This window comes from Budorcas taxicolor, chromosome X, assembly GCF_023091745.1.
Source record: "Budorcas taxicolor isolate Tak-1 chromosome X, Takin1.1, whole genome shotgun sequence".
NCBI classification, from domain to species: Eukaryota; Metazoa; Chordata; class Mammalia; order Artiodactyla; family Bovidae; genus Budorcas; species Budorcas taxicolor.
Window position 1 is genome coordinate 32,048,959 of NC_068935.1, and position 27,896 is coordinate 32,076,854.

A 27,896-nucleotide genomic window follows, 5' to 3' on the forward strand; every position below is an offset into this window, starting at 1 on the left:
TTGTTTCATTAATCTGTCTATTCAAGCATCAATACCATATTATTTTAAAACATGTTATAGCCATTATTATGACATGTTTTAAGGTCTATTAAGTTTATCCCACTTCTCATTGTTCTTTTTATCACAGTTTCATGAGGTTTTTTTTTTTTTTTGGGTTCACTCCTCCAAATTAACTTCATAATAAATTATCTAGCTGATTATATTTTAATTGTTTACATTAAAATATAGTTCCATTGTCATCAATTCAATTTCCTTAGTGAAACAGAATGAAAGATCATCAATGAAGAATGAAGACTAGGGAGAGATATTGGAATATAAGGAGAGAGAAGAGGTAAAGTAGTTATCTAAGAGACAGGAGAGCCGCCCTTATAAGGCAGCATTAAGAATCCATTTGAGGTTTGTGGTCTTGAATTTACATGAATATCAGCCTATAGAGTTGTGTGTTCTTCTCCAGTCACATTCACCTGCATGAGTGCTAATGTGAAACAAATACATAACTGGGGTTGGTTTGGCCAGTTGAGTTTAGAGAAGGGAGAAAGAAGGCAAGAAAAAAGTATAAACAAAGAAGGATTATCATAACTAACCATGGAATTTAATTTTATAAAGAAATGAAGATTATCAAGGGCAGATCAATGGATTTTAGGTCATGGCTAATTTGTAATTTTGGTGTTTATCAGAGGTAATGAGCTCATGGCATCAGTATGAATTATAATAAATAAAACTAAGTACAACTTTGTATGTTCCACACAGCATTAATTGCTATAGATGGATAACATTTTGGGGGTCACTTCAGGTAAATATGTACAATGAACAATCTTGTTGGAAAGGAAATTATGAAAGAAATTTCACTTACAATAGCATCAATATAATAAAATATGGAGGAATAAGTTTAAACAAGGAGGTAAAAGACCAGTACAACAAAAACTACAATACACTGCAAAAAGAAATTAAGATGTAAAGAAATGGAAACATACCCCATGTTTCTGGATTGGAAGACCTAATGCTATAAAATATCAATACTTACCAATGCAATCTATATATTTAATGGGACTCTTATCAAAATGCCAACGATGTTATATGGCAGCTGGGATGGGAGGAGAGTTTGAGGGAGAATAAATACATGTATATGTATGGCTGAGTCCTTTTGCAGCCCACCTGAAACTAACACAACATTGTTAATTAGCTATACTCCAATATAAAATAAAAACTTAAAAAAAATTACGAATGTTATTTCTCACAGAAAAAAAAAAGACACCAAATATCCAAAATAATCTTGAAAAACAACAAACTGGGAAGATTCATACTTCCTGAATTTCTCAACTTACTACATGCATAGCTATAATAATCAAAATGTTATTGTACTGGCATGAAGACATAATAGAGAGACCAGAAATAAACCCTCACAATTATAGACATATGACTTTAATTAAGAATGCTGAAAATATTCAATAGGAAAAGGACAGTCCTCAACAAATGCTGAGAAAACTAGATACCTACACACAGAAGAATAAAGCTGTAACTTAGCCTGACACTGTATACAAAAATTAACTTAAAAGACCTAAACATAAGCGCTAAAACATTAAAACTGCTGCAAGAAAATATATAGGTAAATCTTTATAACATGAGAATTAGGATTGATTTAATGAATGTGACATCAAAATCATAGACAATAAAAGGAAAATTAAGTTGGACTATATCAAAATTAAAAACTCTGCACATCAAAACACACAATCAACAGAGTTAAACAGCAACCCATAGAGTGTGAGAAATACTTACAAATCACATATCTGATAAGTGAACAGAAAAATCCTAAAATTCAACAGCAAGAGAACAACTTGATTCAAAAATGAGCAAAAGACTCAAACTGATATTTCTCCTAAGATATACAAATGGCCAATAAACATACGAAAAAATGATTGACATCACAAAGAATCAGGGAAATGTAATTCAAAATTACAATATGATACTATTTCATACTCACTAGGATGGTTACTATTAAAAAAGGAATCATAAAATAACAAGTGTTTATTTGGATGCGAAGGAAATGGAACTCTTGTTTTTTAATATAAATATATTTATTTTAATTGGAGGTTAATTACTTTACAATATTGTATTGGTTTTGCCATACATCAACATGAATCCTCCACAGGTGTACACGTGTTCCCCATCCTGAATCCCCCTCCCTCCTCCATCCCCGTACCATCTCTCTGGGTTGCCTCAGTGTACCAGCCCCAAGCATCCAGTATCATGCATTGAACCTGGACTGGCTATTCATTTCATATATGATATTGATGTGGAGGAAATGGAACTCTTGTAACTGCCAGTGAGAATGTAAAATGGTGCAGCTGCTAGGGAAAAGAGAATGGCAGTGTCTCCAAAAAATTAAAAACAAAATTGCCATATGATCCAGGAATTCTACTTCTGGGTATGTACCCAAAGGTATTTAAAGCATGGTCTCCAATAGATATTTGCGTACTCATGTTCATAACAGCGTTTTTCACAAGAGCTAAGAGATAACAACCTAAGCATTTGATGGAGAAATAGATGAACAAAATGTGAAATATAGTAACATATGCAATGGAATATTTTAAAAGTAAGGAGACTTTGACTCAGAATATAAATGAACCTTGAAGACATTTTGCTAGGTAAAATAAGCCAGCCACAAAAAGACAAATACCATATCATTCAACTTATATTAGCTACATGGAACAGTCAAATTCATAAAGATAGAATGCATAATGATGATTCTGAGGGGCTGCAGTGAGGGGGCAATGGGAAGTTGTTGTTTAATGGGTGCATAATTTCAGTTTTATAAGATGAAAAGAGTTCTGGAGATGGATAGTGGTGATTAAGTGCATTCATATTATGATGAATGCACTTAATATCACTGAACTGTACAATTTTAAATTAAGATGGTAAATTTTATGTGTATTATAAATTAAAAAATCAGTTTCCATATGTGTGTATTTCTGGGTTCTCTTTTCATTCTACTCATTTATTGGGATATCCTACCTTGCTTATTGCACCTCATAATCATTCTTATAATCAGATAATATTAGCCATACAAATTATTCTTCTGTTTCAAAACTGTTTTGGCTATTCTAGGTCCTTGTACTTTTATACAGATTTTATAATTAATTTTTCAACTGGGTTAAAAAGCCTACTGGGATTTAATTGGGATTACATTGATTTTATAATTCAGTTGGCAGAAATATATTAACAATAATCAGTCATTTGGCCAAAGAAGATAGAGTATCTTTCTGTTTCAATCTTAATTTCTCTCAGCAATATTTGGAGGTTTTCAGTGTACAGGTTTTGCAGATGTTGTGTCAGATTTCAGTTCAGTTCAGTCACTCAGTCGTGTCCGACTCTTTGCGACCCCATGAATCTCAGCATGCCAGGCCTCCCTGTCCATCACTAACTCCTGGAGTTCACTCAGACTCACGTCCATCGAGTCAGTGATGCCATCCAGCCATCTCATCCTCTGTCGTGCCCTTCTTCTCCTGCCCCCAATCCCTCCCAGCATCAGTCTTTTCCAATGAGTCAACTCTTCGCATGAGGTGGCCAAAGTACTGGAGTTTCAGCTTTAGCATCATTCCTTCCAAAGAAATCCCAGGGTTGATCTCCTTCAGAATGGACTGGTTGGATCTCCTTGCAGTCCAAGGGACTCTGAAGAGTCTTCTCCAACACCACAGTTCAAAAGAATCAATTTTTCAGTGCTCAGCCTTCTTCATAGTCCAACTCTCACATCCATACGTGACCACAGGAAAAACCATAGCCTTGACTAGACAGACCTTAGTCGGCAAAGTAATGTCTCTGCTTTTCAATAAGTTGATCATATCTTTTCTTCCAAGGAGTAAGCGTCTTTTGATTTCATGGCTGCAATCACCATCTGCAGTGATTTTGGAGCCCAAAACAATAAAGCCTGACACTGTTTCCACTGTTTCCCGATCTATTTCCCATGAAGTGATGGAATCGGATGCCATGATCTTCATGTCAGATTTATTCCTATGTATTTCATATTTTGCAATACTATTATAAGTGATTTTTTTCCAAATTCTGATTTCTTGCTGGTAGTATAGAACACTGTAATTAACTTTGCATTTTATTATATATCATGAAAACTGTTAGTTCTAATAGCTTCTTTTTTTAGATTTCATCATATATTCTTCAAGTAAAGACAGTTATTTATTTCTTCCATCCTGAATGCACTTTATGTTTTTATATTCCCTTACTGAACTGACTCTAACCTCTTGCATAAGGTTGAACAGAAGGGAAAGCACTCATCCTCAAGTCTGTAACCCTGTATGTAAAGTGTCTGTTTTCCTATTGCTGCTTTAAAATTTTTCTTTTTATTATTGACTTTGAACCAGTTGATTAAATTTTGTCTTGGTATGATTTTCTTTTTTTTTTTTTAAATGTGTTTAATTTATATATTATTTGGTGAAAACTGACATCTTTATAACAGTATCCTCAAACAAATACATTTGTTTTGTATTGTTTAATTTCCATTGTTTAAGTGATATTTAATTTCTCAAAGTAATGTTTTCAGTGTTGAGGATTTATATGACTTTCATTAAATTTATTTCTAAATATTTTATATTTATTGCCTCCTCAATATTTAGAATTATTTTAAAATTTCATATCAATGGTATGATATTCTTATGGTACTTGTGCTTTGTTGCATTTCTTAGAAATCTGGGTTTAGGGACTTCCCTAGTGGCTCTGTGGTGAACTTGCCTGCCAATACAGGAGACATGGGTTCCATCCCTGATCCGGGAAGATTCCACATGCCAAGGAGCAACTAAACCAGTGTACCACAACTATTGAGTCTGTGCTCTAGAGCCTGGGAGCAGGAACTGTTAGGCACACGTGGCACGCATGCCCTAGAGCTCCTGCTCTGCAACAAGAGAAGCCACTACAATGAAAAGCCTGTGCACCACAACTAGAGAGTAGCCCCTACTTGATGCAACTGGAGAAAAGTCCACACAGTAACAAAGACCCAGCACAGCCAAAAATAAATATATAAGTAAAATTATTTTTTAAAATGTGGGTTTATACTTTTCATAAATACAGAAAGTTCTCAGCCATTATCTCTTCAAATGCTTTTTTCTCTTCTCTCCTTTCTTTCTTCTTCAGGAACTGTGATTAAACAAGTCTCGGGTAAAATGAATCAGTACAGTAACTCACAAATGCTCTTTGTCAATTTACTTTTAAGTCTTGTTTTCCTTTTCGTTTTGGAAAGTGTCTACTGCTGTGTGTTCAAGTTTGCTAATATTTTCTTCAAGATCTAATATCCTCTGAAGTCCAATCCTTATATTTTTTTCTTCATCGCAGATGTTGTAGCTTTCACTTCTTAAATTTGATTGGGCACTTAAGAATAGTTTTTATGCTTCACTTTAACTTCCTCAGTATCTACAATAGTTATAATAAATGTTCTGAAGTCTGCTAATAACAACACCTGTTTCAGTTCTGTTGGTTTTAATTGCTTGATTTTTCTCTTTATTATGGATCATATAGCCTTGCTTTGGTTCATACCCAACAATTATTGATTAGATGCCAAACATTGTGACTTCTACCATGTTAGGAGCTGCATGTTTTTGTTCAGTTCAGTTCAGCTCAGTTGCTCAGTCATGTTCAACTCTTTGAGACCCCACGGGATGCAGCATGCCAGGCTTCCCTGTCTGTCACCAACTCCCAGAGCTTACTCAAACTCATGTCCCTCAAGTCAGTGATGCCATCCAACCATCTCCTCATCTGGCATCCCCTTCTCCTCCTGCCTTCAATCTTTCCCAGCATCAGGGTCTTTTCTAATGAGTCAGCTCTTCACATTAGGTGGCCCAAGTATTGGAGTTTCAGCTTCAGCATCAGTCCTTCCACTGAATATTCAGGACTGATTTCCTTTAGGATGGACTGGTTGGATCTCCTTGCAGTCCAAGGGACTTTCAAGAGTCTTCTCCAACACTACAGTTCAAAAGCATCAATTCTTCAGTGCTCAGCCTTCTTCACAGTCCACCTCTCACATCCATACATGACTATTGGAAAAACCACAGCCTTCACTAGATGGACCTTTGTTGGCAAAGTAATGTCTCTGCTTTTTAATATGCTTTCTAGTTTGGTCATAACTTTCCTTCCAAGGAGTAAACGTCTTTTAATTTCATGGGTGCAGTCACCATCTGCAATGATTTTGGAGCCCAGAAAATTAAAGTCAGCCACTGTTTCCACTGTTTCCCCAACTATTTCCCATGAAGTGATGGGACCAGATGCCATGATCTTCATTTTCTGAATGTTGAGCTTTAAGCCAAATTTTTCACTCTCCTCTTTCACTTTCATCAAGAGGCTCTTTATTCTTATTCACTTTCTGCCATAAGGGTGGTGTCATCTGCATATCTGAGGTTATTGTTATTTCTCCTGGCAATCTTGATTCCAGCTTGTGCTTCCTCCAGCCCAGCATTTCTCATGATGTACTCTGCATATAAGTTAAATAAGCGGGGGTGACAATATACAGCCTTGACATACTCCTTTTCCTCTTTGAAACCAGTCTGTTGTTCCATGTCCAATTTTAACTGTTGCTTCCTGACCTGTATACAGGTTTCTCAAGAACAGTATGAAAAGGCAAGTAGACTATAGATGTCCATTATATCTAGGTGATTGATGATGATGATATTGAGTTCAACTTTATTGTTACTGACATTCTGTCTACTTGATACACCCATTTTTTTTTTGATACATCCATTTTTGATGGAGAGGTGCTGAACTTTTCATCTGTGATACTGGATCCATCTATTTCATCTTGCAGTTTTATCAGTTTTTGTCTCAGTTATTTCATCACTCTTGTTAGATGCATAAACTTTAAGGATTCTTATATCATCTTTGAAAATTGATCCCTTTATCATTTAAGGTACTTCTTTATCTCTCATAGCTTCCCTTGATGTGTAGGCTGCTGTATCTGAAGTTAATAAAGCTACCCCTGCCTTATTTTGATTAGTGTTAGCATGATATATCTTTCTCCATCCATTATATTTAAAGCTGGTTTCTTGTAGACGACATAAATTTGGGTCATTTGGGGATACCTACCCTGTCTTCTCACTTCCACTGTATAATCATAAGGGATTTGATTTAGGTCATACCTGAATGGTCTAGGTTTTCCCTACTTTATTCAATTTAAGTCTGAATTTGGTAATAAGGAATTCATGATCTGAGCCACAGTCAGCTCCTGGTCTTGTTTTTGCTGACTGTATAGAGCTTCTCCATCTTTGGCTGCAAAGAATAGAATCAATCTGATTTCGGTGTTGATCATCTGATGATGTTCATGTGTAGAGTCTTCTCTTGTGTTGTTGGAAGAGGGTGTTTGCTATGACCAGTGCATTTTCTTGGCAAAACTCTATTAGCCTTTGCCCTGCTTCATTCCACATTCCAAGGCCAAATTTGCCTGTTACTCCAGGTGTTTCTTGACTTTCTACTTTTGCATCCCAGTTTCCTACAATGAAAAGGACATCTTTTGGGGGTGTTAGTTCTAAAAGGTCTTGTAGGTCTTCATAGAACTGTTCAACTTCAGCTTCTTCAGTGTTACTGGTTGGGGCATAGACTTGGATTACTGTGATATTGAATGGTTTGCCTTGGAAACGAACAGAGATCATTCTGTCATTTTTAAGATTGCATTGAAGTACTGCATTTCAGACTCTTTTGTTGACCATGATGGCTACTCCATTTCTTTTGAGGGATTCCTGTCCCCAGTAGTAGATATAGTGGTCATCTGAGTTAAATTCACCCATTCCAGTCCATTTTAGTTTGCTGATTCCTAGAATGTTGACGTTCACTCTTGCCATCTCTTCTTTGACCACTTCCAATTTGCCTTGATTCATGGACCTGACATTCCAGGTTCCTAAGCAATATTGCTCTTTACAGCATTGGACCTTGCTTCTATCACCAGTCACATCCACAGCTGGGTATTGTTTTTGCTTTGGCTCCATCCCTTCATTCTTTCTGGAGTTATTTCTCCACTGATTTCCAGTAGCATATTGGGCACCTACTGACCTGGGGCATTCCTCTTTCAGTATCCTATCATTGTGCCTTTTCACACTGTTCATGGGGATCTCAAGGCAAGAATACTGAAGTGGTTTGCCATTCCCTTCTCCAGTGGACCACATTCTGTCAGACCCCTCCCCATTACCTGCCTGTCTTGTGTTGTCCCACGGGCATGGCTTAGCTTCATTGAGTTAGGCAAGGCTGTGGTCCTAGTGTGATTAGATTGACTACTTTTCTGTGAGTATGGTTTCAGTGTGTCTGCCCTCTGATGCCCTCTTGCAACACCTACCATATTACTTTGGTTTCTCTTATCTTGGCGTGGGGTATATCTTCACCACTGCTCCAGCAAAGCCGAGCCACTGCTTCAGTGGAAGTGAGAAATAGATTTAAGGGACTAGATCTGATAGATAGAGTGCCTGATGAATTATGGAATGAGGTTCATGAGACTGTACAGGAGACAGGGATCAAGACCATCCCCATGGAAAAGAAATGCAAAAAAGCAAAATGGCTGTCTACAAATAGCTGTGAAAAGAGGAGAGGCGAAAAAAAAAGGAAAAAAGGAAAGATATAAGCATCTGAAGGCAGAGTTCCAAAGAATAGCAAAAAGGGATAAGAAAGCCTTCTTCAGCAATCAATGCAAAGAAATAGAGGAAAACAACAAAATGGGAAAGACTAGAGATCTCTTCAAGAAAATTAGAGATACCAAGGGAACATTTCATGCAAAGATGGGCTCGATAAAGGACAGAAATGATATGGATCTAAGAGAAGCAGAAGATATTAAGAAGAGGTGGCAAGAATACATGGAAGAACTGTACAAAAAAGATCTTCACGACCCAGATAATCACGATGGTGTGATCACTCATCTAGAGCCAGACATCCTGGAATGTGACGTCAAGTGGGCCTTAGAAGGCATCACTACAAACAAAAGCTAGTGGAGGTGATGGAATTCCAGTTGAGCTATTTGAAATTCTGAAAGATGATGCTGTGAATGTGCTGCACTCAATATGTCAGCAAATTTGGAAAACTCAGCAGTGGCCACAGGACTGGAAAAGGTCAGTGTTCATTCCAATCCCAAAGAAAGAAAATGCCAAAGAATCCTCAAACTACCACACAATTTTACTCATCTCACATGCTAGTAAAGTAATGCTCAAAATTCTCCACTTCAGGCTTCAACAGTACGTGAACCGTGAACTCCCTGATGTTCAAGCTGGTTTTAGAAAAGGCAGAGGAACCACAGATCAAATTACCAACATCGGCTAGATCATGGAAAAAGCAAGAGAGTTTCAGGAAAACATCTGTTTCTGCTTTACTGACTGTGCCAAAGCCTTTGACTGTGTGGATCACAATAAACTGTGGACAATTCTGAAAGAGATGGGAATACCAGACCACCTGACCTGCCTCTTGAGAAATCTATATGCAGGTTAGGAAGCAACAGTTAGAACTGGACAGGGAACAACAGACTGGTTCCAAATAGGAAAAGGAGTGTGTCAAGGCTATATACTCTCACCCTGCTTATTTAACTTCTATGCAGAGTACATCATGAGAAATGCTGGACTGGAAGAAGCACAAGCTGGAATCAAGATTGCCGGGAGAAATATCAATTACCTCAGATATGCAGATGACACCACCCTTATGGCAGAAAGTGAAGAGGAGCTAAAAATCTTCTTGATGAAAGTGAAATTGGAGAGTGAAAAATTTGCCTTAAGGCTCAACATTCAGAAAACGAAGATCATGGCATCTGTACCCATCACTTCATTGGAAATAGATCGGGAAACAGTGGAAACAGTGTCAGGCTTTATTGTTTTGGGCTCCAAAATCATTGCAGATGGTGACTGCAGCCATGAAATTAAAAGACGCTTACTCCTTGGAAGAAAAGTTATGATCAACTTAGATAGCATATTGAAAAGCAGAGACATTACTTTACCGACTAAGGTCTGTCTAGTCAAGGCTATGGTTTTTCTTGTGGTCATGTATGGATGTGAGAGTTGGACTATGAAGAAGGCTGAGCACTGAAGAATTGATTCTTTTGAACTGTGGTGTTGGAGAAGACTCTTCAGAGTCCCTTGGACTGCAAGGAGATCCAACCAGTCCATTCTGAAGGAGATCAACCCTGGGATTTCTTTGGAAGGAATGATGCTAAAGCTGAAACTCCAGTACTTTGGCCACCTCATGCGAAGAGTTGACTCATTGGAAAAGACTCTGATGCTGGGAGGGATTGGGGGCAGGAGGAGAAGGGGACGACAGAGGATGAGATCGCTGGATGGCATCACTGACTCGATGGACCTGAGTCTGAGTGAACTCCGGGAGTTGATGATGTACAGGGAGGCCTGGCATGCTGTGATTCATGGGTCACAAAGAGTCGAACACGACTGAGCAACTGACCTGAACTGACCCTGTCTTCATCTTTTAATTGGTGTATTTATATCATAGATGTCAAAGTGATTATTGATATATAGTTGGATTATTTTCTGTCACATTTGTTACTTTTTTCTTTTTTGTTCTTCTTAGTTCCTATTCTTGTCTTCCATTATTTGTCTGCCTCTTTTGCTTTTATTTGAACATTTAATATGGTGCTCAGTATCCTCTCCACTTTGATTAGAAAAGGTGGGTAGAGTGAGATTGAGTTGGGTATTTCTCTTGTTTCATGTGGTGGGCTAGAGCTGACTTGAGTATTTTCTTCCCCCTAGGTCAGTTAGCCTTTCCTAAAAGCCCAAGTAGGTTAAGATCTGGTTAGTTCCTCCTAAGGGCACACATTGTTAAAAATAACAGAATGCTGTGCATATTGCAAAATAGTTCTTTGTTCCCTCCCTTTCCAGAAGCAGGAGGGGATTTTTCTTCAATATTCATTATAAGAATCTGGTAAAATTCTAGTCCAGAAAACACAAAAGTTTGGGGATCCTAATGACTAAGTCCTCTTGGAGTTTGTATCTTTCAAACTTGTCTACATTGAGACTCTAGCAATTAATTACACTTTAGGATTTCCTACTCTGGCACTGGTTCCTATGGAGGTTTCTGCTCTTGGCCTGTGAACTCACTTCTCTCACAGATTTAAGAAGAGTTGCTGATTTTTCAGTATATTTAGTATTTACTTCTAGGGTGAAGTGGTGACATCTAAACTTCTTACATGCTGGAATGGTAACCAAGAGTCCAAGGGGAATTTTTTATTGGTGAGTCTAAAGCCTCAGCATAAATGGAAGAATTTTCTGATTTATTTAAAAGATAAAATGCTTTCAGTATAAGTTTGCTTTAGTATATTTTACATTCTTTGATAATCTATTATGTGAATAAGATATACCTTATAACATTCTATCAAATACAACATTGTATTAATCAGAAGATCCCATTCTCCAACTTTGATGGAGTACCTGTGTGCAAGTGGCCATATCAAGCTTTCAGTAAATAAAAATAAGGCAGTTAATCTCCTTTTCTTCCAATGGTATTGTAACAACAATAATAAAATAACTAACACATCAGGCATTCTTAACTGCCTCATATACATCAACTAATTATTTGTGAAGAACATCCTTGATATAGATCCTGTACACTAGTATCCTTGTTTAAAAAACAAACAAAAAAAAACAAACAGAGACAGAAAGATGTTAACTGTCTTGCCCATGGTTACACATTTAACAACTGACAGGAGATAAAATATGGACTTGGATAAACTGACTCTAATTTAGTGTAAAAGAAATTAAAAAACGAAGTTTTGGACTCTGATTTATTGCTTACTAGCTTCATGACTTTTGGTAAGTTGTATAGTCTTTATCTGCTTATTCTCCTCTGTTAAATGTGACTTATTGTGTCTTATTTTAAAGAATATATATGACTGTGTGTGTATACACACACACACGTGTGTATGCATATATATATATATATATACACACACACGTGTATATATATATGTCTCTCTCTATATATATATACACATAGCATTTAACACAAACCTAGATCTGATATTCAATAAATAGCATATATTGTCTCAAATTAGGCCTTAACCGAGAGTACTTTTCGTTTTCTCACATTATGTTAAAAATTATTTTTAGTTTGGTATATTCTAGTAGAAATTTGCATCCTTAACACATAGAAACAGGGATGATGAAAGGAAAAAAAAAATAAATGAGCAAGTGAAATTGATACTATGACCTTATATTCCTCTTAGTATTATGGTACCTAGGCAATGTATCCATTAAGCAAATAGTTTAGCTCTTTCAATTTGCAGCAGGTCATATATTTAACTTTTATAGAGCTATTAATGAACTGTAAGGATAAAATTTGCATTCAGACACCTTAGGTTTTCAAATAGTTTCCAGAAATTAGGTCAAAGGCACCAGGGAACAATTTATGAAAATGCTTTCAAGCTCTTAAAGGTCTTGAGCACAGACTCAGTCTAAACTTGGAAGTTTCATCAGAAAAAAAAAAAAATCTTTGAAATTTTGTTTATTGGTTCTGCAGCATAATAAACATTGTTGGCGGCTGGGAAGAAAAGAAGGAAAGAAAGATGGAGAAGGAGGAGGTAAGACCAAATTAGGCATGTTGACATGTATGTACACATTACTTGGTGACCAGATAACCTTTTCTTACTAAGTAGCTTCTGTTTAACTTACCCACAAATTTCATTTCCTTGTTCTATGTATTTTCTCCTGCTGTATGTTGAATATGTAACTTTGCATTGCTCACTTGCCTTGAACAGTGCTTAATAACTATTTGGTTACCTTTTGAGGAAAGGGGTTTGTACTTTTTCCAACTCTGCAGTGTAAGCTTCCCAGGAGCACAGTCTATATATTCCCTATAGTCCCTGTTATTTTGTTTCACTTTCAGATTTTGTCATCAAATAGCTACCTAATCAATTTTGTAGACTAAATTGATAAGTTCAAACATCTGTAAGATTTTACCTTAAAACTAAATTAAATGCTCCTTTGGTAGTGGATAACAATACCAGGTACTGGGTAATTTTACCTCCACTATGCTAAATTTAATTAAGCAAGCCTAATAAAATGAAATGACAAATCAAAGATTGCCTTTAAATAGAAAATTCCCCGACTGCATGTAAAATGTAATTTAATTTTCCAAAATTCAGAATATACACAATTCTTCAGGGAAATACTCTGTAAATGTGAGTCCCACCTATAATTTTTAATTAAGTTCCTCTACAAATTAATTGTTTGCAGTAAACTCTTATAACCTTAGGAAGAGGAGTTGCAGGAACTTTTTGAGATTTAAAAATTCAAAAATGTATAGAAAGAGTAGAAAGCAGTTCTTAGATCTGTCATTTGGTACAAAGCCCTGGTTTTCCACCAAAGCCTTTAAACATAGATTGTCATATACTTTTTGAAAATCTAATTTCCGGTTGCTGCTCAAAAGTCAAATGCTCCTCCCAACTTCCATCAGGAACCTAGATTTTAAAAGATATGTTTTTGGCGGTAAGCTGGAGGAGATAGAATAGAATGCAAAATTACTTACACCTGCAGTCATTGGTCTCAATAGCAAAATCAAGTGGCTATTTAATTCACCATTCAATCTTTAGCTGCATTTTAAGAATAGCAGGTGCAACTATTACACAGTTTGAGCCCAGACTGCAGAAGATGAATATATGGATTGGAGTAAAAACTTCAGGAAATCTCCCCAGTGTAACTTAGCAAACTTTCTGCTCCTCTGGTTAAGGTAGTACAATGTCTATGCTCAATCCGCTTCATCTGGCTTAACTCTTCCCCAACATCCTGTATGAGCAGCTACGTTAACAAATGTATTGCAACAAAGAATAAATACATAAAGCAGCAAGATTTTATACCAAACAGCTCTTACCAAACATCTCATAGACAACTGTCAAGTTTTGGAGACTGTCCTTATTTTCAATATCACACAAAAAATGGTACCTACAGTTGTCATGTATCTCAGGGTCCTTTTATAATCAAAGTAACACATCATTAGCTACTATTAATACTTCCTGTTTTCTCTGTAGTTATTTTAAAAGCTATTTTTGAACAGGTAAAATATGGATATGATATAAAAGATAAACTCTTATCCCACCACTTTTCTTCTCTTGGAGCAACTACTTTTATTCATCTTGTAAAATAAAAATAATTTGGATTGCATGTACACCTGTGGTGGATTCATGTCAATGTATGGCAAAACCCATACAGTATTGTAAAGTAAAATAAAGTAAAAATAAAAATTAAAAAAAAATAATAATAATTTGACAAAAGAAATATTATCTATAGATGGCTCACTTTTAAGACAGATACTCCATTGCACACTATTTTATTTTATATATAATGCATATAGTTTTATATTGGTAGGTATAGAACTATATCATTCTTTTCAATAACTGCACAGTTTAGATTGCACAGAAGTATCTGAATTTATTTGAGCAGTTCCCATTGATGAATACTTTTTTCAGCCTTATGCTGCTATAAAAATGCTGTACTGAATATCACTGTATGCTTTACAAATGTATGAACATATTTGGAAGATATAGTCTTAGAAATGTATCTGTGGGGTCACAGGACATATGTTTGTTTTTTTTTTTAACTTCAGTGACATATTATTTCCTAGAGAGATGTTATAATTTATATTTCCAGCAACAGTATATGAGAATTCTTTCATATCTTCACAAAACTTGAAATTGTTGATATTTGAAAATTTTCCATTCTGATGATATGAGAAGTATTATAATTTTATTTTGCTGGTTTTTCTTTCAGGCTTAAATTGATTTTTTAAAAAATCTTGCTGGTTACTAGTGAGTTTAAGTACCTTTCCATATGCTTATCAGTGATTTGCTCATCTTATGAAATGTCTTTTTTTTCTACTTTGTTTTCAACCCTTTTTAGATAAATTGTAGGTTTTGAAGATGAATTCAGTATTGATATTATTAATATATTCTTTAACTACAACTTTTCATGGTAAGTTCTTAATTTTAATACAATCAAAATATATTCATCTTTTCCATTAAGGCTATTGCTTTCCCTACTCATCATGAAGCTATCCCCCTATATTATCTTCCATAAGCTTCATCATATGGCTTTAGCACTCAGTTCTATAATCCCCTACATCTGTATGATTTTGTGGAGAGGGAGGGTATAACACAATGATCAAGTATATTTTCCTTCCTAAAAATTCTCCATGTAGCTGGCCAGCATCATTTTATGAAAAATAGCACCCTCTCCCCACTGCAATGAGGTATTAACTTTGTTATGGGTTTGTTTTTCATTCTCCATTATGTTTGACTAATCTATTATTCAATCATTGCAAGAATATACACCCTGAAGGAAAGTTATGACCAACCTAGACAGCATATTGAAAAGCAGAGATATTACTTTGCCAACAAAGGTCCATCGAGTCAAGGCTATGGTTTTTCCAGTGATCATGTTTGGATGTGAGAGTTGGACTATAAGAAAAACTGAGCTCTGAAGAATTGATACTTTTGAACTGTGGTGTTGGAGAAGACTCTTGAGAGTTCCTTGGACTGCAAGGAGATCCAACCAGTCCATTCTAGAGGAGATCAGTCCTGGGTGTTCATTGGTGGGAATGAGGTTGAAGCTGAAACTCCAATATTCTGGCCACCTGTTGTGAAGAGCTGACTCATTTGAGAAGACCTTGATGCTGGGAAAGATTGAGGGCAGGAGAAGGGGCTGATAGAGGATGAGATGGTTGGATGGCATCACTGACTCAATGGACACGGGTTTGGGTAAACTCTGGGAGTTGGTCATGGACAGGGAGGCCTGGAGTGCTGCAGTTCATGGGGTCACAAAGAGTCAGACATGACTGAGCAACTGAACTGAACTGAAAAATGATATGATTTTCTCCTTTTATTCTGATACTGTGGGACACCAGTTTTCAAAAACTGAACAAATCCTGTATTAAATACAAACCCAGTCTACTACACTTTGCCTGCCTGCTAAGTCGCTTCAGTTGTGTCAGACTATTTGCGAACCTATGGACTGGGGCCCACCAGGCTCCTGTGTTCATGGGATTCTGCAGGCAAGAATACTGTAATAGGTTGCCATGCCCTCCTCAAGGGTATCTTCCCAACACAGGGATTGAATTCGTATCTCTTATATCTCCTGCATTGGCAGGCAGATTCTTTACCACTAGCACCACCTGTATTACCTCTTTATATCATGGAATTTGGTTTACCAATATTTTGTTTATGTTTTTGCATCTATGTCCAAGGGAAAAATTGGCATATAATTTCACCTACTCAAAATGTTCTTCTTAAATGTCACCTATTGCTGCATAACAATTTACACCCATGTTTAATAGGTGTATTCATCAGCATTCTCCAGAAAAAGAGATATAATAGGATATTTTTGGAACAGATTTCTTTACAAGGAATTGGCTCCTATAAATATGAAGGAGGTTTAAAATTCCCACAATCTACTGTCTGCAAGCCAGAGACCCTGACAACGCAGTGACATAAATCAGTTTTAGTCTGAAGGCCTGAGAAGCAGGGATGCCAGTGGTGTCAATTTCAGTTCAGATTTAAAGACTTAAGGACCAGAGGTTTTGGAAGGCAAATGAAGACCAATGTCTCAAGTGATCAGACAGGATGAATAAAAGGGGCCAATGCCTCTTTCTCCTGTCTTTTGTTCTAGTCAGGTCTCCAATGAGTTGGGTGATGTCTACCCACCCACAATGGGAAGGGCAATCTACTGTTTTTAGTCCACCATTCAAATGCTAATCTCATCTAGATACAGTCTTATAGACACACCCCCAAGGCATATATAATCTGGGTACCCTATGACCAGTTGATGGGGTTTTGACACATAAAATTAACAATCACAGTAGCCTAAAAAGTATTTCCCTATTATGGCACAGTGTCCATAGATCATGACTATACATGCATCTTAATTTAGTTCTCACTTTCAGAGAATTTCTCACAGGCTGCAGTCAAGAAGTTAGCAAAGTTGGCAGTCATTGCAATTTTCAAGTAGGGAATGATTGGTTTCCAAGCTTACTCACTTGACGGTTGGGAAAATTTAGTTATTTTAGGGTTATTGGACTATGAACTCCTGTCTGCTGCTGGTTTTTGATTGCAAACAGTCTGAGTTCCTTGGTACATAGTCTTTAAGGCAGTGTACTACATGGCAGCTGGTTGTTTCATAGTGATCAAGCTAGAGCAAGAGAATATCACAAAAATATCACAGGCTGTTGCAATGTAATCTTGGAAGTACCATCCCATCACCTCTACCATATTCAATTCAAAGAAAGTCACTAGGTCCAGCCCATAGCCAACTGAATGGGATTGAACAAAAATGAGAATATCACATGGTTATGATGGCCTCATGAAACATGCTGAAAACAGTTCCTTCTTTCTCAATTCTCTATAATTTTGTCTTATTTGTATGCATCTTTCTTAGGAATAATCTATTATTGCTTAATATTATCTTATTTCTTCATATGATATATTTTTTAAAATATATCTAATACTGCTTGACATCAATTCTGTTAATGAGTACATCCCCAATTGATTATATGTAAAATATAGTTCATATCAATTATAGGTATTAAATATAATTTATAATATATATCATAATATGTATCCCATGAAGTATTCTGGAACTGAAGTTTATAAAGTTTATTTTATATTAGGATGCCAAAAATGAATATGACCTCAAGGACCCAGCTCACATTACAAATCTAAGCCTACGTCAGCCTGCATTTAGGAAAAACACTTGTCAAGAAAACCTAACATACACCAATCACAATCCTCCCACTGAGCTTAGGTGAACTCAGTTCAGTTCAGTCGCTCATCCTGTCTGACTCTTAGTGACCCCATGAATCACAGCACGCCAGGCCTCCCTGTCCATCACCAACTCCCAGAGTTCACCCGGACTCACATCCATCAAGTTGGTGATGCCCATGCAACCATCTCATCCTCTGTTTTCCTCTTCTCCTCCTGCCCCCGATTCCTACCAACATCAGGGTCTTTTCCAATGAGTCAACTCTTCATGTGAGGTGGCCAAAGTACTGGAGTTTCAGCTTCAGCATCATTCCTTCCAAGGAACACCCAGGACTGATCTCCTTTAGAATGGACTAGTTGGATCTCCTTGCAGTCCAAGGGACTCTCAAGAGTCTTCTCCAACACCACACTTCAAAACACCAATTCTTCAGCACTCAGCTTTCTTCACAGTCCAGTGCTCACATCCATACATGACCACTGGATAAACCATTGCCTTGACTAGACGGGCCTTTGTTGGCAAAGTAATATCTCTGCTTTTCAATATGCTATCTAAGTTGGTCACAATTTTCCTTCCAAGGAGTAAGCGTCTTTTAATTTCATGGCTGCAGTCACCATCTGCAGTGATTTTGGAGCCCCAAAAAATAAAGTCTGACACTGTTTCCACTGTTTTCCCCATCTATTTCCCATGAAGTGATGGGACCAGGTGCCATGATCTTTGTTTTCTGAATATTGAGCTTTAAGCCAACTTTTTCACTCTTCTCTTTCACTTTCATCAAGAGGCTTTTTAGTTCCTCTTCACTTTCTGCCATAAGGGTGGTGTCATCTGCATATCTGAAGTTATTGATATTTCTCCTGGCAATCTTGATTCCAGCTTGTGCTTCTTCCAGCCCAGCGTTTCTCATGATGTACTCTGCATATAAGTTAAATAAGCAAGGTGAGCTCACCTTACCCTAAAAATAGGATCTGCTAGCCTTGTAAAGAAATCCCCAGGGAGAAAGGAAAGGACGATAGAAGTAAGGAATTAAGAGACACAAATTACTGTGTATAAAATAAATAATCTACAAGGATATATTGTACAGCACAGGGAATATAGTCAATATTTTATAATAATTACAAATTAAGTATAATCTTAAAAAATTGTGTGTCAGAGGCAGTACTAAGATGGTGGAGGACTAGGAGGGGGAGCCCATTTTCTCCCCAACAAATTCATCAAAAGAACATTTGAACACTGAGTAAATTCCACAAAACAACTTCTGAATGCTGGCAGAGGACATCAGGCACCCAGAAAAGCAGCCCAGTGTCTTTGAAAGGAGGTAGGAAAAAATATAAAAGACAAAAAGAGAGACAAAAGAGGTAGGGACAGAGCTCCATCCTGGGAAGAGAGTCTTAAAAAGAGAAAAGTTTCCAAACACTAGGAAACACTCTCAATGCCGAGTCTGAGGTTAGCCTTGGAAGCACAAAGGGCAACATAACTGGGAGGAAAAATAAATAAATAAAAACCCACAGATTACGGGTGACCAACAGTAATTCCCACAGCAGGGAAGCAGCACAGACGCCTGCACCCGCTACTAGTAACCGGGGCCTGGGCAGGGAGGCATGGACTGCATTGCTTAGAGTAAGGACCAGGCCTGAATGCCCTGAGGGCAATCTGAGGGAACTAACTTGGGCTAGCAAACCAGACTGTGGGATAGCTACCTCTCAAAAAGCCCTAACCTAAGACACCTCCAGGCCTGCTCACAGAACAAAGGACTGAACAGAGATAGCCGGCTGAAGACCATGCCCCTCCGGTGACAGGCAGCCAGAGCTGGAAGGGGGCAATTGCAGCCCCAAAGAGGCATTATTTACCAAACTGCAAGCAGACTTCTTTGCTAACTAAGACTTCCTGGGGTTCTGGATGGTCAACATTTGCCTGAAAAGGCTTGCCGGTTGTACATCCAGAAAACCGAGCAGCAGGGATGGGGGAGGAGATAAGTTGCAGCGACCACACTCACCAAACACCTCATCACCTGAGCTGCTCGGACCTGGGAAGAGCACAAAATGCAGGCCCAACCGAGTCTGCACTTCTGAGGACTACCTGAGTACTGGAACCTGAGCAGCTTAGACCTGGGAGGAGCATGCAGCCCAGTGCCGGCCTCGGACGGTTACTAGCAGAACAACTTAGAGCCTGAGCCATGTGTTCAGGGAGGGCACACAGGCTGTGAGTGCGGGCAAGCCCAGTGTGGCTGAGACACTGCGAGCATACGCGAGTGTTGTTTGCAGCGTCCCTCCCTCCCCACAGCTCAACTGAACAAGTGAGCCTAAAAAAATGTCCACCACCGCCCCCTTGTGTCAGGGTGGAAATCAGACACTGAAGAGACTAGCAAGCAGAAGAAGCTAAAACAGAGGGAACCGTCTTGGAAGTGACAGGTGCCATAGATTAAAACCCTGTAGTTAGTACTGACTACACAGGAAGAGGCCTATAGATCTTGAGAAATATAAGCCAGATCAAGGAACTAGCCAAAAATGAACTGACCCCACACTGCCCACAACAACACCAGAGAAAGTCCTAGATATATTGTTACTATTTTTAACTTCATTTTTAATTTTTTTTTAAATTTTAAGTCCTCTATTACTCCTTTAATTTTCATATTTATAACCTATGATTACTTCGCAAAAAAAGAAAAGAGAGACCCTATTTTTTCAAGCAAACTTCATACATATATATTTTTTAATGTAATTTTGTGACTTTTTTTTCTCTTCTTTAATATTGTATTTTTGAAAATCAAACCTCTACTCTAGATTATTGATCTTTGCTTTTTGACATTTGTTATCAATTTTGTACCTTTAAGAACCCAATCTTCAGTACCCATTTTTCCTTGAGAGCGAGATTACTGGCTTGACTGCTCTCTCCCACTTTGGACTCTCCTTTTTCTCCACCAGGTCACCCCTATCTCCTCCCTCCCCCTTCTCTTCTCTACCCAAATCTGTGGATCTCTTTGTGTGTTCCAGATGGTGGAGAACACTTAGGGAACTGATTGCTGGCTGGATCTGTCTCTCTCCTTTTGATCCCCCCCCACTCCTTTATCCTCCTGGCCACCTCTGTCTCCTTCCTCCCTCTTCTCTTCTCTGTATAACTCCAGGAACATCTCTGAGCGGTTCAGATTGTGGAGTGCACATAAGGACGTGATTACTGGCTAGCTTGCTCTCGCCTCATTTGATTCCACCTCATCTCATTTGGGTCACCTCTAACCCCCTCCTCCCTCTTCTCTTCTCCATGTAACTCTGTGAACCTCTCTGGATGTCCCTCACTGTGGATAAACTTTTCATCTTTAACCTAGATGTTTTATCAGTGGTGCTGTATAGATGGAGAAGTCTTGAGGCTACTGTAAAAATAACACTGAAAACCAGAAGCAGGAGGCTTAAGTCCAAATCCTGAGACCAGAGAACTCCTGACTCCAGGGAACATTAATTGACAGGAGCTCATCAAATGCCTCCATAACAACACTGAAACGAAACACTACCCAAGGGCCAACAAGTTCCAGAGCAAGACATACCATGCAAATTCTCCAGCAACACAGGAACTCAGCCCTGAGTTTCAATATACTGGCTGCCCTAAGTCACTCCAAACCCACTGACATCTCATAACTCATTACTGGACACTTCATTGCACTTCAGAGAGAAGAAATTCAGCTCCACCCTCAAGAACACTGACACAAACTTCCCTAACCAGGAAATCTTGACAAGCCACCCATACAAACCCAGCCACAGAGAGGAAAGTCCACAATAAAGAGAACTCCACAAACTGCCAGAATACAGAAAGGCCACCCCAAGAAAACAGAAATAAACACAGGATGAAGAGACAGAGGAATACCCAGCAGGTAAAGGAACAGGAGAAATGCCCACCAAACCAAACAAAAGAGGAAGAGATAGGGAATCTACCTGATAAAGAATTCCAAATATTGATAGTGAAAATGATCCAAAATCTTGAAATAAAAATGGAATCACAGATAAATTGCCTGGAGACAAGGACTGAGAAGATGCAAGAAAGGTTTAACAAGGACCTAGAAGAAGTAAAAAAGAGTCAATATATAATGAATAATGCAATAAATGGTCAAAAACACTCTGGAGGGAACAAACAGTAGAATAATGGAGGCAGAAGATAGGATTAGTGAAGTAGAAGATAGAATACTAGAAATAAATGAATCAGAGAGGAAAAAAGAAAAACGAATTAAAAGAAATGAGGACAATCTCAGAGACCTCCAGGACAATATTAAAAGCTCCAACATTCGAATCATAGGAGTCGCAGAAGAAGAAGACAGAAAGAAAGACCATGAGAAAATACTTGAGGAGATAATAGTTGAAAATTTCCCTATAATGGGGAAGGAAATAATCACCCAAGTCCAAGAAACCCAGAGAGTCCCAAACAGGATAAATCCATGATGAAACACCCCAAGAAACATATTAATCAAATTAACAAGGATCAAACACAAACAACAAATATTAAAAGCAGCAAGGGAAAAACAACAAATAACACACAAGGGGATGCCCATAAGGATAACAGCTGATCTTTCAATAGAAACTCTTTAGGCTAGGAGGGAATGGCAGGATATACTTAAAGTGATGAAAAAAAAAAAATAACCTACAGCCCAGATTACCGTACCCAGCAAGGATCTCATTCAAATATGAAGGAGAAATCAAAAGCTTTCCAGACAAGCAAAAGCAGAGAGAATTCAGCTCCACCAAACCAGCTCTCCATCAAATGCTAAAGGATCTTCTCTAGACAGGAAACACAAAACGGGTGTTTAAACTCGAACCCAAAACAATAAAGTAAATGGCAATGGGATCATTCAGTTCAATTCAGACGCTCAGTTATGTCCGACTCTTTGCGACCCCATGAATCGCAGAACGCCAGGCCTCCCTGTCCATCACCTTCTCCTGGAGTTCACTCAGAGTCACGTCCATTGAGTCCGTGATGCCATCCAGCCATCTCATCATCGGTCTTCCCCTTCTCCTCCTGCCTCCAATCCCTCCTAGAGTCATTTCCAATGAGTCAACCCTTCACATGAGGTGGCCAAAGTACAGGAGCTTCAGCTTTAGCATCATTCCTTCCAAAGAAATCCCAGGGTTGATCTCCTTCAGAATGGACTGGTTGGATCTCCTTGCAGTCCAAGGGACTCTCAGAAGTCTTCTCCAACACCACAGTTCAAAAGCATCAATTCTTCGGCGCTCAGGTTTCTTCACAGTCCAACTCTCACATCCATACATGACCACAGGAAAAACCATACCCTTGACTAAACGGACCTTAGTTGGCAAAGTAATGTCTCTGCTTTTGAATATACTATCTATGTTGGTCATAACTTTTCTTCCAAGGAGTAAGTGTCTTTTAATTTTATGGCTGCAGTCACTATCTGCAGTGATTTTGGAGCCCAAAAAAACTAAAGTCTGACACTGTTTCTACTGTTTCCCCATCTATTTCCCATGAAGTGATGGGACCAGATGCCATGATCTTCATTTTCTGAATGTTGAGCTTTAAGCCAACTCTTTCGCTCTCCTCTTTCATTTTCATCAAGAAGCTTTTTAGCTCCTCTTCATTTTCTGCCATAAGGCTGGTGTAAACTGCATTTCTGCCGTTATTGATATTTCTCCTGGCAATCTTGATTCCAGCTTGTGTTTCTTCCAGTCCAGCGTTTCTCATGATGTACTCTGCATATTAGTTAAATAAGCAGGGTGACAATATACAGCCTCGACGTACTCCTTTTCCTATTTGGAACCAGTCTGTTGTTCCATGTCCAGTTCTAACTGTTGCTTTCTGACCTGCATACAGGTTTCACAAGAGGCAGGTTAGGTGGTCTGGTATTCTCATCTCTTTCAGAACTTTCCACAGTTTATTGTGATCCACACAGTCAAAGTCTTTGGCATAGTCAATAAAGCAGAAATCGATGGTTTACTGGAACTCTCTTTCTTTTTCCATGATCCAGCGGATGTTGGCAATTTGATCTCTGGTTCCTCGGCCTTTTCTAAAACCAACTTGAACGTCAGGGAGTTCACGGTTCACGTATTGCTGAAGCCTGGCTTGGAGAATTTTGAGCATTATTTTACTAGCATGTGAGATGAGTGCAATTGTGTGGTAGTTTGAGCATTCTTTGGCATTGCCTTTCTTTGGGATTGGAATGAAGACTGACCTTTTCCAGTCCTGTGGCCACTGATGAGTTTTCCAAATTTGCTGGCATATTGAGTGCAGCACTTTCACGGCATCATCTTTCAGGATTTGAAATAGCTCAACTGGAATTCCATCACCTCCACTAGCTTTGTTCGTAATGATGCTTTCTAAGGCCCACTTGACTTCACATTCCAAGATGTCTGGCTCTAGATTAGTGATCACATCATCATGATTATCTGGGTCATGAAGATTTTTTTTTGTACAGTTCTTCCGTTTATTCTTGTCACCTCTTCTTAATATCTTCTGCTTCTGAACGGGATCATACTTATCAATAATTATCTTAAATGTAAATGGGTTGAATGCCCCAGCCAAAAGACAAAGATTGGCTGAATGGATACAAAAACAAGATCCCTATATATGTTGTCTACAAGAGACCCACCTCAAAACAGGGGACACATACAGACTGAAAATGAAGGGCTGGAAAAAGATATTCCATGCAAATAGAGACCAAAAGAAAGCAGGAGTGGCAATATGCATATCAGATAAAATAGACTTTAAAACAAAGGCTGTGAAAAGAGACAAAGAAGGACACTACATAATGATCAAAGTATCAATCCAAGAAGAAGATGTAACAATTATAAATATATATGCACCCAACATAGGAGCACCGCAATATGTAAGACAAATGCTAACAAGTATGAAAGGGGAAATTAACAATAACACAATAATAGTTGGAGACTTTAATACCCCACTCACACCTATGGATAGATCAACTAAACAGAAAATTAACAAGGAAACACAAACTTTAAATGATACAACAGACCAGTTAGACCTAATTGATATCTATAGGACATTTCATACCAAAGCAATGAATTTCTCCTTTTCTCAAGTGCACACGTAACCTTCTCCAGGATAGATCACATCCTGGGCAATAAATCTAGCCTTGGTAATTTCCAAAACATGGAAATCATTCCAAGCATATTTTCTGAGCACAATGCAGCAAGATTAGATCTCAATTACAGGAGAAAAACTATTAAAAATTCCATCATATGGAGGCTGAACAACATGCTGCTGAGAAACCAACAAATCACAGAAGGAATCAAAATATGCATATAAACGAATGAAAATGAAATTAAAACAACCCCAAACCTGTGGGACACTGTAAAAGCAGTGGTAAAGGGAAGGTTTATTGCAATACAAGCATACCTCAAGAAACAAGAAAAAATCAAATAAATAACCTAACTCTACACCTAAAGCAACGAGAAAAGGAAGAAATGAACAACCCAAGAGTTAGCAGAAGGAAAGAAATCTTAATAAATTAGGGGACAAATAAATGCAAAAGAAACAAAAGAGACCATAGCAAAAATCAACAAAGCCAAAAGCTGGTTCTTTGAAAGGATAAATAAAATTGACAGACCATTAGCCAGACTCATCAAGAAACAAAGGGAGAAAAATCAAATCAATAAAATTAGAAATGGAAATGGAGATATCACAACAACACAGAAATACAAAGGATCATAAGAGACTACTATCAGCAATTATATTCCAATGAAATGGATAACTTGGAAGAAATGGTCCAATTCTTAGAAAAGTAAACTTTCCAAAACTGAACCAGGAAGATATAGAAAATCTTAATAGATCCATCAAAGCACAGAAATGGAAACTGTAATCAGAAATCTTCCAGCAAACAAAAGCCCAGGTCCAGATGGCTTCACAGTTGAATTCTACCAAAAATTAGAGAGGAGGTAACACCTATTCTACTCAAACTCTTCCAGAAAACTGCAGAGGAAGGTAAACTTCAAAACTCATTCTATGAGGCCACCATCACCGTAATACCAAAACCAGACTAACATGCCACACAAAAAAGAAAACTACAGGCCAATATCACTGATGAACATAGATGCAAAAATCCTTAACAAAATTCTAGCAATCAGAATCCAACAACACATTAAAAAGAAAATACACCATGACCATACACCATCCCTGGGCTTTATCCTAGGGATGCAAGGATTCTTCAATATTTGCAAATCAATCACTGTAATACACCACATTAACAAATTGAAAAGTAAAAGCCATATGATTATCTCAATAGATCCAGAGAAAGCCTTTAACAAAATTCAACAACCATTTATGGTAAAACCCCTCCAGAAACAGGAATAGAAGGAACATACCTCAACATAATAAAAGCTATATGTGAGAAACCCACAGCAAACATTATCTTCAATGGTGAAAAATTGAAAACATTCCCCCTAAAGTCAGAAATAAGACATGGGTGCCCACTCTCATCACTACTATTCAACATAGTTTTGGAAGATTTGGCCACAGCAATCAGAGCAGAAAAAGAAATAAAAGGGATCAGATTGGAAAAGAAGAAGTAAAACTCTCACTGTTTGCCGATGACATGATCCTCTACATAGAAAACCCTAAAGACTCCACCAGGATATTACTAGGACTAATCAATGAATATAGTAAAGTTTCAAGGTATAAAATCACACTAAATTCCTTGCATTCCTATACACTAATAATGAGAAAATAGAAAGAGAAATTCACCATTGCATTCACCATTGCAACGGAAAGAATAAAATACTTAGGAATATATCTACCTAAAGAAACTAAAGACCTATATATAGAAAACTATAAAACACTGGTGAAAGAAATCAAAGAGGACACTAATAGATGGAGAAATATACCATGTGCATGGATCGGAAGAATCAATATAGTGAAAATGAGTATACTACCCAAAGCAACCTACAAATTCAATGCAATCCCTATCAAGCTACCAACGGTATTTTTCACAGAGCTAGAACAAATAATTTGACAATTTGTATGGAAATACAAAAAACCTTGAATAGCCAAAGGAATCTTGAGAAAGAAGAATGGAACTGGAGGAATCAACCTGCCTGACTTCAGGCTCTACTACAAAGCCACAGTCATCAAGACAGTATGGTACTGGCACAAAGACAGAAATATAGATCAATGGAACAAAATGGAAAGCCCAGAGATAAACCCACACACCTATCAACACCTTATCTTTGAAAAAGGAGGCAAGAATATGCAATGGAGAAAAGACAATCTCTTTTACAAGTGGTGCTGGGAAAACTGGTCAACCACTTGTAAAAGAATGAAACTAGAACACTTTCTAACACCATTCACAAAAATAAACTCAAAATGGACTAAAGAGCTAAACATAAGACCAGAAACTATAAAACTTCTAGAGGAGAACATAGGCAAAACACTCTCCGACATAAATCACAGCAGGATCCTCTATGACCCACCTCCCAGAATATTGGAAATAAAAACAAAAATAAACAAATGGGACCTAATTAAAATTAAAGGCTTCTGCACAACAAAGGAAACTATAAGCAAGGTGAAAATACAGCCTTCAGAATGGGAGAAAATAATAGCAAATGAAGCAACTGACAAACAACTAATCTCAAAAATATACAAGCAACTCCTGCAGCTCAATTCCAGAAAAATATACGACCCAATCAAAAAATGGGCCAAAGAACTAAATAGACATTTCTCCAAAGAAGACATACAGATGGTTAACAAACACATGAAAACATGCTCAACCTCACTCATTATCAGAAAAATGGAAACCAAGACCACAATGAGGTACCATTTCACACCACTCAGAATGGCTGCTATCCAAAGTCTACAAGCAAAAAATCCTGGAGAAGGTGGGGAGAAAAGAGAACCCTCTGACACTGTTGGTGGGAATGCAAACTAGTACAGCCACTCTGGAAAACAGTGTGGAGATTCCTTAAAAAATTGCAAATAGAACTGTCATATGACCCAGCAATTCCACTGCTGGGCATACACACCGAGGAAACCAGAATTGAAAGAGACACGTATACCCCAATGTTCATTGCAGCACTGTTTACAATAGCCAGGATATGGAAGCAATCTAGATATCCATCAGCAGATGAATGGATAAGAAAGCTGTGGTACATATACACAATGGAGTATTACTCAGCCATTAAAAAGAATACATTTGAATCAGTTATAATGAGGTGGATGAAACTGGAGCCTATTATACAGAGTGAAGTA